At 37.3% G+C, this 12,425-nt stretch overlaps 1 protein-coding gene across 2 annotated transcripts in view; it reads left to right on the top strand.

Annotated features, from left to right (window-relative positions):
- Positions 1 to 961: 961 nt before the first annotated feature.
- Positions 962 to 12,425, top strand: part of LOC123642556 — a 100,666-nt gene continuing 89,202 nt past the window's right edge. Inside the window, exon 1 of one of the 2 annotated variants that reach the window (XM_045557734.1) lies at positions 962 to 1,034. The gene's annotated coding sequence lies outside the window, so the exon portion shown is untranslated. Of the gene's footprint in view, positions 1,035 to 10,138; positions 10,188 to 12,425 lie in introns of those variants that run through there. The other variant, XM_045557735.1, reaches the window with a different exon arrangement.

The raw sequence follows: 12,425 nt of genomic DNA, 5'->3' as shown, positions 1-12,425 counted from the left end.
GTAGGAAGGGAATTTATAAGCCACCTAGCTCAACTCGCTCCCAATCGTGGTGAGGGCATCACGCTGCAGGTTTACTTGCAACAACAGAGTTCACCCGCACATTGTTGCAATTTTTAATTTTGTGAGTTTTTAAATGTTTTTGATGTAAGAAACTTATTCCTTATATGAATGACTAAAAATTTCAATCTAAGGAAGCCAGTTTGTTTCTAGAGGTGATGATAATAACATCAAATTCAGCTCACTGCTGTCACTATTTCCTTTTCTATACAATAGATATTCAAATATGCATATATTTAATGAAAACTAGCTACTGCTTGAACACTCACTATGTGCTGGGTGCTGTGCTAAGCACTTTAAATACATCATGCCACCTAATCTTCACAACATATTGATGTTCTCATTTTAAAGATGAAGAAATTGATGCTAAGATATTAAATAACTTGCCCCAAATATAATCTAATTAATCTAATCTAAACTAAAGTCATATCTAACAGCCAGGATTTGAAATCAAGACAACTGACTGTAAAACTCCTGTGTTTAACCACTCTGGTATATTGCTGTGTCTACTCATTGCTAATCTCTAACTTACTTGGATCCAAAAGGAAGTTGAGGTCTCTTCAAATAAAAGTGCACATAAAATAGCATAGTTAAAAATCAAAATAAAAAGAGGAATCCTATAGAAGCCCTTCACATTTTAAGAAACAGCAATCCTGTCTCCTCTAAGTTTGCACTTCCTAAGTCAACATTGCCAGTTTCTTTAATTCTCTGTCCGCTGTTGGAAGAAGGCTGGGTGCGAGACCCTGAACTCTCTGGGGGGAAGTGGCCTTGTCTTATTACTGTTGTGTTTCCAGTGCCTAACGGATGGTCTTGTAAATACTGAAGGAAGTGGGCCGGAGAAGAGGAAGCTGAATGCCTGGGTTTGACTCAGGCTGCTGTTGCTGAGCAGGGTCACTCAGAGCAGGCGTGGGGTCAAACTGGACGGCATAGGTGACTTGGCAACCTGAGACAAAATGGGGGCTGGGGAAGGAGAAGAGGTAGGAAAAGAGGGTATTTATCATTTTTGCCTATTCTCTACTGTGTGCTATTTTCATTCTTTGTATACATTGCTATAAGCCACCTCGAATCCTTTTTAGAATGAAGCAGTATATAAACAAATGCTTATATATTTATACCGACACACATACATACACATAAAATATTAGATCGAATTGGCCTTTAGTGAAATTCTTCATAATCTGCTGAGACAGATAAGGAAAGGGTGGTTTCCTAATCAGGAAGAGGCTAGTGGTTGTCACATTCACAGAAAAGGTTATGAGGCAAGAGCCGAGATGGGCAGGAGGGTTGTGCCTTCTGCCCCTGTGACAGCCACCGTCATCTCAGGTCCTGTGGTTTCTTGGCCTCTGCCATGCAGGTAGCTTTCCTCCGGAACTTAAGGTAGTTCTCCTTAAGACTGTAGTGCTGTACCTCAAAGACATGCAGAAAGAATAGTTCTGGCCTCATGATCACAAACAACTTTACTTCTGTTCATGCATCCAGAGGCTGTGTTTGTTTTTTTAACATTGTATACACCATACTGTGTGTCACATGGACCTGGTAATCAACTAAAACCCCTGGTTCTCTTCGGAGGTTCCTCACCCTATGCTTGTGCAGCTGACATTCTGCACCTAAATTCAGGACTTCACGTGAACTGCTCTCATTTTATAGATGGAGCGGGTGCAGGGAGGTGAAGTAACTCTTCCATCTCGTGATCTTCTCTCCACCTCCCCTGTGGCCTCTTCATTTTTTCCTTGTTTGCATCTGATCTTCTAAGTTTTGCCTCTTCCTATGCTGGTTCATTTCACTGTATTCTTGACCAGATGGTACCAGGGTACCACATGATGGGGTTAGAGGGGATTTTCACAGTGGTCTTTTCTAGATGGCATATTTGCAAAATGTGATAGACAATTCAGTGAATGTCTCCTGTATGATCATTATGCTAAAATGACTGCCTTCCTCTGTCATCTTCATGTACTATGTCTCCAACCCTAGGAGGAGGGGAGAAGGGGGAAGAAACCCTACAGTTTGATGAGCACCCAGCAGCCCAGTCATCACTGGGTGCCTTGGCAAACATTGGTTTGGTTCTCGCCAGAGAATACTTGAGGGTGAGCTCAGTGGCCCCAAACCACAGGGTGGCAGTGGCTCCCATCTCTAACCTCCAGCCCTGCCTGGCCATGTTCAGGATGCCAAAGTCAAATGGTGGGGTTTTGTGATGTTACAGATGAAAGTTTCCTGCTGGAGGTGAAGGTGCAAATCACTTGTTTTCCATCTGGAGAGAGGGTCGGCTTAGGGATGGTCCTTTCTGCCCCAAGTCGGGCTTCTCAGTACAAGAAGTCTAGCATCAGAACCTTCTGTTTATGAAGAAGGAAACTTTGAGAGATAAGGAGATGAAAAAGCTTTTTCCTTTGGACAGGTCACAGCACAAGGAAGAAATCTTTTTTTCCCTTTCCTATAAGCCCATGTAGAGCAGGGCTGCTGTTCCTTAACTGGGATGACTCAGGGAACAAAAAGATCTTGACTTGAATAATGAGCATAGAATCCTTTTTGTCTCTGATGACCATGTCCTTCCTAGCCCTTACAGAGGTCACTGAGGTACAAAGACAAGTTTCAGTTCAGTTTCCCGGAACTTTACTCTATTTACTTATTTATTTATTATTTCTTTCAGTTGGCAGCTAAAAATTATATGTATATTTATTGTGTACAACATGTTGTTTTGAAGTCAGAACTTCTTCACTTCTAATACTCATTATTATTGACTCATTCATTCATCAAATATTTGTTGAGTGCCTTCTAAGATGAAGGCATACCATAAAACAAAAACAACAACAATGAGTCCCTGCCCTCAAAGAATCTCTGTCTAGAGTAGGAGACAGACAGGTATTAAACAACCACCCTGGTAACTTTATAATTACAAAAAGTGGTACATGATGGGAGGAGAGGTGATGGACAGGTAGACCTCAACTAGTCTGGCCCAAGTAATCCCATTCCTGAATGTGGAGATTCAGATGCAGGGTGGGAGAGGGGGTGGGGTGCGGGATCAGTGTAGGCGGACAGTACAGAACAGGCCATGAAATCATGTGGTAATAACTATTTGTAAAGAACCTTTGAAAAGATGAATTTTTCATTTACTGCTCTTCTGTAGTGCTTGGATATTTTATCAAGTACATATGTCACTTTTATAATAGAGAGGTTTTTAAATAAAAATGAAAGGAGATAATGGGTTATACTGTTTTACTCCTATCAGAAAGTTTATTAGTTGGTTGATTCTTTTGAGATGCCTATCTTTGTCTGTACCTCTTTATAAAGTTTAAGGGATAGAGACCACATGAAATAATCATGTGGTCTTTCCATTAAGAAGATGTAGATGTAAAAATGGAAAAAAGATACAACTATTTGTGGAGTATTGAATGAACAGCCAGTATAGCTTATAACGGTGTTTGCAGACCAGGAAATGCACTTTAATTAATTGCCGTGTTGTTTTCTGTGTATAATCTCAGCCATTTGGAAAAGAGCAGGAGGGCTACAGGTTTCCCATTGATATGTGGCCTTTTGTCTTTTGATGTTGTTATAAACCTTAGAAGAGTATTGTGTTTGGCTGCGTGTAACAGACATTTGACTTCAGTGGCTTAATTTTTTCCCACAGACCAGAGCTGGGACTGGATGGTTCTTCGTGCTTATCCAAAACATGGCAGTGAGAAAAGGAATTCTAATGAATGTTCCTGGGCTTTGGATGAGGCTCGGGAGAAGTAACCGAAAATCTAGATTAGGAAACATGTTTTTATTTTTATCACCTAACACAGTGCCTACTACATAGTAGTTGTTCAATAAATGTATACAGAAATAAGTAAAAAAACAAACTTGCTAAGCAGTGTCTAGATGACCCCCCAAATGGAAAGAACAACACTTAATTGGTGTCCAGTTCTGTTCTCTTTAGAATTAAGTTTTGCTGATGTGAATGCTGCCTGGATATGTTTGCTGATAATTTCTGTAGCTCTTTCTGTTTTTATAGTTTTGTGATAAAGAGCATGAGCTTTGGACTCAGACCAACTTGAATTTGAATCCTGACTCCATTGCCTGTGTCTTAGTATGTTTGTGCTTCTATAACCAAAATCTGAGACTGGGTAGTTTGTAAGTAATAGAAATTTATTTCTCACAGTTCTGGAGGCTGGGAAGTCCAAGATCAAGGCATCAGCAGGTTTGGTGTCTGGTGAAGGCCTTGGTCTCTGCTTCCAAGATGATGCCTAGAGGGCCATGTCCTCAAGTGGCAGAAGGGATGGAAGGGCAAAAAGGCCTAGGCTAGTTCCCTCCAGCCCTTTTATAAGGCACTAATCCATTCACGAGGGCTCTGCCCTCATGACATAATCACTTCCCTAAAAGGCTCTGCCTCTAAATGTTACCACCATGGGGATTAAATTTCAACATGAATTTTGGAGGGGACACCATCCTTTGAGCCATCGCAGTCTACTAGCTATAGGGCCTTAAATAAGTTGCTTAACCTCCCTGAGTAATGTAAGGATGTCAGTACTTACTGTTTAGGGTTGTGTGAGGATGAAATGAGATGGTCTATAAAAGAGTTTCATGCAGTACTTGGAACTTAGTAAGAATTCAATAATGGGTGACTATTACCCTTTTATATTAGTGGGGAGGAATGAGGTGTTTGGGTTAGCCTTGATAAGCATACATAGGGTTAGAAACATGGGTTTCATTTCTTTAGCCAAAACCAGAGGAAAATAAACGTGGTCTATTTCCTTACCTAATAAGTTGGTAAACGTTTCCTTTGTGGCAAGTAGTATTAATGGAAATAAAACTCAGCAGAATTACAGAAAAGGTGTGGTTTTCCAGCGACCTGTAATGACTCGACGTACCATATATTACATTCCTCATACATACTGACACTTGGAAGTGAGGTCTAATAAAGGGAGCTGATTGTAATGATGATAACAAGGTCAAGGTTGCGGGTTTAATAGCTGAAACCGACCAGTTAGTGTGATACAAGACAATCTGCCTTTTGATTCCAGATAGCCCCGGAATGTTGAAAATGACACATAGAATGACACAGAAGAGTGGCTCCTCGCTCCTCAAAAGGTCCACAAGAATCATGTCCTATTGGTGGTTCACGAATGTCAGCTTAATTTTTGAATTCGGATAATGTATCAGGCCCTGTGCCAAATGCTTTCCATGTGTCATCTCACTGAATGTTCGTCACAGCAACGTAGGCGTCATTTCCCCCACGTTACTTACTCATTTATGAAACTTAGAGAAGTGAAGAATCTTGTCCCCATTTCTTTGAAGAGGAAGTAGTAGAGTTGGGATTTGAACTTTTCCTTTTTCCAGCCTGAGTTCTTAAGCTCCAAGCTATGCATTGTTGCTTCAGGGTGTGGCTACTGTGCTTATAGCACTGTGAATGAAGGAGAGCCATCTTCTTAACATGGATAAGAGCAATTTGAATTCCTGCAAGACACAGGATACATGTTTTTTCTTAGTCTCCCATGTCTAATGACTATGAAATGTTAGCAAAATAACTTGTGAAGGTGACTCCGACAACCATCCCTCTAATGATTTCAGTAGTAGACCGTTCTCTTGTTATTTTGTTTGTTCATTCAAGTGAATCTTAAAAAAACCTACATGTACTGATTTAAATACTGACTTCATAGTGTATTTAATAAATTAATTTTACTTCTCTTTGTGATGGGAGCTTGGTTATAATAAGCATAATTTATGTATTATAGGTCAAAAATAATTTCTAGTTTCAGCTAAATATATAAATTTTATAATAAAAAATAAATTAAAAAAAATCAATGATATGATCATTTAGGTCATAGCTACATTTAAGATGCCCCAATAGTCAGATTACTCTAGTTAAAATTCTTTCTGGAGCTTAAATCAAGTGTTTTGGGAAGTGGCGTTAGTTCTTTTAGACTCATTCAGGATAATGTTACAGCAGATTAACACTCTGTGATCTCAAAAGCCCAAACCCTCCGGTATTTTTGAAAATCCTAGGCACAAGCCTGGGGTGTAAGTTTGAGTCTTATATGAATCTCTTAGCTTCACACTATTCCCTGGTCCTAGCCTGGCTCCAACCCTGACCAGGTATTATCTACATGTTGACTTTTGGTCTCATAAGGGACTGAATGAGATTGGGTGAATTGTTTATGCAAATTCATCACCACCCTTTCCAAAAAAGAAAGCATCCTCTTAACACCTTAAGTAAACATATGCCCCTTTGTTGGCAAATCCAGCAACTGCTCTTTTAGAGAACAATTAACATCAGAAAATTTGAAAATTTGTATCATGTGCTAGCATTTGGCCTTTGTTTACTTAAACATTGTTCCACCTAAGTGTAAAACACACTACTGGGGCTCTTTTAATATTTTTTTTGTTAGATTTTTAATTCAACAATAAAGGCAATTCAAGTGAGAAACTTCAGTACGTTGATTTTGTTCTTTGAGTCATTGCACTGTAATTAGTTGAGTTTAAATGCAGCACAAGAACATCTTTCTTGTCTGTTTATGTCAGAAAAAAATGGCTAATGAGCACTTATCAAAAAGATGAACATTTTTTCATTAGATTAAGTAAAATCAAAACAGATTTATAATGTACTATTATGTTTCAGCTTGGAATAAATTGAGTAAAATAGCTAATATCTTCACAGCTTCCTGAGAATTTCTTTGCATGACAGAATCCACCTCCGCTCTCCTGTCCCCCACACATTTAGACTTCAGGAAAATGCCCAATTGTGGCAACTTTCTTTGTGGCATAAAGGTGCATTCCTAAAGGGTTTGGAATGGTTTTAATATTATTTGTAAGATCTGAATATTTATGAAGCCGGTATCAACATTGATTTTTCCATGGATTATGCCAATGAACTTTGCTACTTGATAATAGTCATTTAAAATAGTTTTAATTATTTTTTAAAATTTTTGTTTGTTTATTTATTTTTTTGAGACAGGGTCTTGCTCTGTCACCCAGACTAGAATGCAGTGGCATGAACACAGCTCAGTGCAGCCTCAAAGTCTTGGATTCAAGGTGTCCTCCTGTCTCAGTCTCCCAAGTTGCTGGGACTATGGGCACAACACCATCACACCTGGCCAATTTTTCTTACTTTTTGTTAGAGACGGGTCTTGCCATGTTGCCGAGGCTGGTCTCAAACTCCTGGGCTCAAATGATCTCCCTGCTCCAGCCTCCCAAAGTGCTGGGATTACAGGTGAGAGCCACTGTGCTTGGCCTAAAATAGTTTTGAAAACAACCTCCCTCTACTTTCTGATAGTAGTCAGTCAAAATGCCACCCAGTACTCAGCATCATGCAGAGTTTTATTTTCTTTTGAGATTTTTGTATGTGTTCAAGTGGATGAATATGAACTTATGTGTAACCAAAAGATACAGATAATGAAGGCTGAGTCCTTAGGAAAGTTTATGGTAAAGATGTAAAAAGTTTAATAAACTTCTCATTTTAAGTGTCATTGGATGGCAGGTTATTGTCAGGTCATCAAGGAGTCTTACTTGTTCTTCCATTATGAGAAAGTCAAGTCCATCTTTGTCCTAGTGCCTACTTGTACCGACATCATGTGTGCTTATCTATAAAGCAACTAACGTAACAAGGCTTTATGTGGATAAAGAAGAATCTTGTCTTCCTCAAGTTTTTTGAGTTTGAATTAGAGTGAATGGACAAAAGATAAATTCCCTGTATAAAAAAAATAGGAATGGTGATAGTAGACATCCTTATCTTACTCCCAATATCAGAGGAAAAACTCACTACTTTATCATTAGTGTAAATACTGTAGATTTTAAAAAACATATTTGTTATTAGTTAAGGATGCTCCCTTCCACTCCTAGTTTAAGATTTTTAAAAATCATGAAAGAGCATTGAATTTCATCATATGCTTTTTTTCTGCATCTATTTAGTGAGTAATAACTTTTCTTATTTAGTTAATGGAGTAAATTATATTGATTGATTTTCAAATGTTAAACCAGCCTTGTATTACTGTTGTAAATGAACTTGGTTGAGATGTATTCTTTTTATATATCATAAGATTTGATCTAATATTTTTATTTGATTATGCCAAATTATTGCATCTTTGTTCATTAGAGAGATTAGCCTGTATTTTTTCTTTTCTTGTAATAATTTTACTTTATTGGTAAGTTTTGGTATCAAGGTTTTGTGGGCTTCATAAAACATGTCAGAAGTGTTCTCATTTTATCTATTCTTTGGAATAATTTATGTAAGATTGATGTTAGTTCTTGAAATTTTTAAAGAATTTACTGATGAATTTCTTTTGGGCTGGAAGTTTTCTTTGTGGGTAGGCTTTTAATTACTGATTCATATATATAATAAATTTGATGATTTGGATTTTCTATTTCTTCTTGTGTCAGTTTTGGTGAGTTAGTTTTTCTAAAAATGAATTTGTCTATCTCATCCAAATTATAAAAGTTATTTATCTAAAGTTAGTCAGAATATCTCTTATCTTTTAGGCCTTTAACAGCAGTAGTGATGTCCCTTTTTTAATTTCTTATATTGATAATTTGTGTCTTCTGTTTTTTTCTTTACAGTCTTACTAAGTTTTTTATCAATTTTGTTCTAGAAATCAATGTGTGACTTTACTGTATTCCTCTACTACAGAGATTGGCGAAATATTGCTAATGGGTCAAATCTAACCCACCACTTGTTTTTTAATGTTTTATTGGAACTATGTTTTATTGGAACATAGCCAAATCCATTCATTTATTTATTGTCTATGCCTGCTTTTATACGTAAATGGCAAATTTGATTAGTTGTGACAGATTTTATGACCCACAAAGTCTAAAATATTTACCTTTGTCCCTTTATAGAAGAAGTTTACCTACCTTTACTCTGTTATATATATTTTTCTATCTCACGATTTTTGTCTTTATTCTTTATCATTGCTCTTTTTTACTTTTTTTTAAGTTTAATTTGCTGTTCTCTTTCGTGATTCTTGAGATGGATCCTTAGGTCATTGATTTCCATCCTTAGATTTTTATTTAACCATTATATTTTCTCTAAGCACAGATTAACTGATCTCACAGTTTTTGTATTCATATTTTCATTATCATTCTTTTGGAAATATTGTCTTATTTCCCTTGTGATTTCTTATTTAACTCATAGATTATTTACACCTTGTCTTAGTCTGTTTGTGTTGCTATAAAAGAATACCTGAGGCTGGGTAATTTATAAAGAAAAGAGGTTATTTGGCTCATGGTTCTACAGGTTGTACAACAAGCATCTGTTTCTGGTGAGAGTTTCAGGCTGCTTCCACTCACGGCCGAAGGAGAACCACCTGTGTGGAGAGCACTTGGCCAGAGAAAACAAGAGAGGGGAGGGGGAAGCCAGACTCCTTTTAACAACCAGTTCTGGAAGATATGAACAGAATGAGAACTCATTCATTATCTCAAGGACAGCACAAAGCCATTCATGAAGCATCTGCTCCCATGACCCAAACACCTCCCATTAGGCCCCACCTCCAACACTGGGGATCAGATTTCCACATGAGATTTGGTGGGGTCAAAGAAACCAAACTATAGCACAACTTTGTTGATTGAATTATTTTCTGTTGACAATACTCTTTATAACAGGGAGTCATATTTGGGGGTAAAATTTCCTGAGTTCCTTCCTCCTCCATTAGTTTTACCATCCTCCCCTCTCTGCACGTGTATTCCCCCCAACACACGCATGTTATTTCTTTCTGAACCATTTGACAGGATGTTGCAGATATCATAACTCTCTGTTCCTAAATTCTTCAGTTTGTATTTACTAAAACAAGAAATTTTTCTTATGTAACCATAGTATAACTATCAAAATTAGGAAGTTTAATACTGATACTAAAGGGGAGTAAATATAACTTTTTTCTCAATCCTCATAAGTTAGTTGTTGGAACAGACTCCTGTAACAAAAGGCAGATTAACAAAAGAAAAACTAGAAAGTTTATTAACCCATACAGTGCATACCATGAGGGAGAAAAGTTACTTAAAAGTCGTGGCTTAGAGTCCTGGCTTATGTAAGATTTTCAATGAAGAGCTGTACATTTCAGAGAAGTGACAGGACACAGAGGAAAGCAGTCTCAAGCTTCCAAAGGCAGGAAACCTGTGGGAAGGAGCGGAGTTTGCCCCCAGATTCTTCTGACACTGTCTCTGACCTGGTAAGTGCTGTCTGTAATAAAGGAGAATTTACATCCTGTCTTTAGGGGGTGGGGGGCACAGGGAGGAGGGGAGTGTAGAAGGTAAAAAGACCTTTTGTTTTCGTAAATCTCTGCCCTGCTTTTAGCCAGAGAGAGGAAGCAAAGAGCTCCTCTGAGTCTTAATTGTCTTTAGCTCAACAATCCTTCATATTTTGTGGAGAAAGCATTCTGATTTCCTTTGATACAATACTATTATTATCTGATCCATAGTCTAAATTCAAATTTTATCAATTATTTCAATAATGTCCCTTATAGCTACATATTTTTTCCCTATGACTTACGTCCAGTATGTAATCCAGGATCACACGTTGCATTTAGTTGTCATGTCTGTTTAGTCACCCTTAATTGGAATAGTTCTTCAGCCTGTATATTTGTCTTTCATGATCTTGATATTTTCAAAGAGTACAGAACAGTTACTTCATAGAGTTTTCCTCAACTTTCATTTGTCTGATGTTTCATCATGATTAGATTCAGATAATGCGTTTTTGGCAGGACTAACATAAAGGCAGTATTGTGTCTTCCTCAGTCCGTCGTGTTGGGAGGCACATGATGTTCATGTGATTCATGATTAGTGATACTGGCTTTGATAACGTGGGTATGGAAGTGTCTGCTAGTGTGCTCTACCAGAAAGTTACTATTATTCATTAATAAATAATTTGTGGGGAGATACTTTGAGACAATTTAAATATTCTGTTCCTCATCAAACTTTTACCCACTATATTTTAGCATCCATTGATGATTGTTGACTGAATCAGTTATTCTTCTAATGTTTGCATAATGATGATAATGATGATTTTCTAAATTCATTATCCTTTCTACCTCTATTACTTGGCATACTTATGTAAAGAATAACTTTTCTTTCATCTCCATTTATTAATTTAGTAAGATGCAGGAATTCTTATTTAATTAAATTGATCTCATCTTTAAGTTTGATGCTCAAATGTTCCAGATGTAGCCACTGGGAGCCCACCTGTGAACTTTGGGGCTGCCTCATCATTCTTGGAGCATTTCTTTGCTTTCTGGCATGAAAAGATGTTCCAGGATCATCTTTTTCTTTCTCTGCCCCAATGTTGGAACCAGTATGAAGGAGGCCTGATTCCTTTTTGTGAAGAGTGGTATTTAGAAATTAAAGTCTGGGCATTAAGTGTGCTCATTTTGCTACTGGAGTGCCAGTGTGTTAGGCTTAACAAGGCTAGGAAATCTCTGACTCTATCTCTCTCTCTAATCGATGAGTTCACATTGGTACTGCCAAATCCAGTCTAACACCAGAAGGTTCATTTCAGTCTTTCTCCTTAGTATATTTGTAGGTCTCTTCTCCAGGGCAGAAGCCTCACACTATCTGGTCACACTGTCCTCATTGAATTTATTCATTTGCCCAGGCTTAGATTCACAGAAAGCACATTGAGAATTGCTAAACCCACCACTGTTTAAAAAAAAGCCTACTAACGGTTGTTCAATATTTGTTAACAGATCTTTGTGGCTTTAGACTGAGAGTGTATAGTCAAAAATAGTAATATTTTTCCCCTTCAGTGTGATTATGTTATTCATTTGAAATATACTTAGGTTTATTTATTTCTGTTTATATTCCACTTTGGGTTCCCCCCATCATTATTATTTTAACATCATCATTATCATCATCACTACCATCGTCATTTTGTGTGAGCATATGAAACATTTAGGTGGTTCCAAAACCCCCAGTTACACAAATAGATATATTCAGAGGAGTGTTAAGCTCCTTTCCTCATCCTGTCTACCTTGGTAATGCACTCTCATTAGTTTTCGGTGTAATCTTCCTAGGTTTCTTTTTGTAAATATAAATAAATACATTTATGTGATTTTCTTTTCTTTTTTACACAAAAATAGCATACTGTCTATGCTTTTTTGCACTTTTATTTTTTTGGTTGGCAACAGATAGATATCTGGAAATCTTTCCATATCACATCTTTAGTTTTTATTTACAGCTGCTAAGTACTCCATTGTATGACTGTGCCCTAGTTTATTCACCCAGTCTACTATGTTTGTTTTTTCCCAGTATTTTTCATTACAACTAGTGATGTACCTTCTCCACAGGTATTTTTTTATTGTTGAAGGTATATCTCCAAGGTACATTCTTAGATGTGAGTTGGGGGTAAACTTGTGATTTTGTTAGATATTGTCAGATATCCCATAATGTTGAGGACATTCCTACCAACAATATAT

The sequence above is a fragment of the Lemur catta genome, chromosome 7 (assembly GCF_020740605.2).
Source record: "Lemur catta isolate mLemCat1 chromosome 7, mLemCat1.pri, whole genome shotgun sequence".
Classification (NCBI taxonomy): Eukaryota; Metazoa; Chordata; class Mammalia; order Primates; family Lemuridae; genus Lemur; species Lemur catta.
Note: the sequence above shows the minus strand (reverse complement) of the source record. Positions and strands in the feature narration are given on the sequence as shown.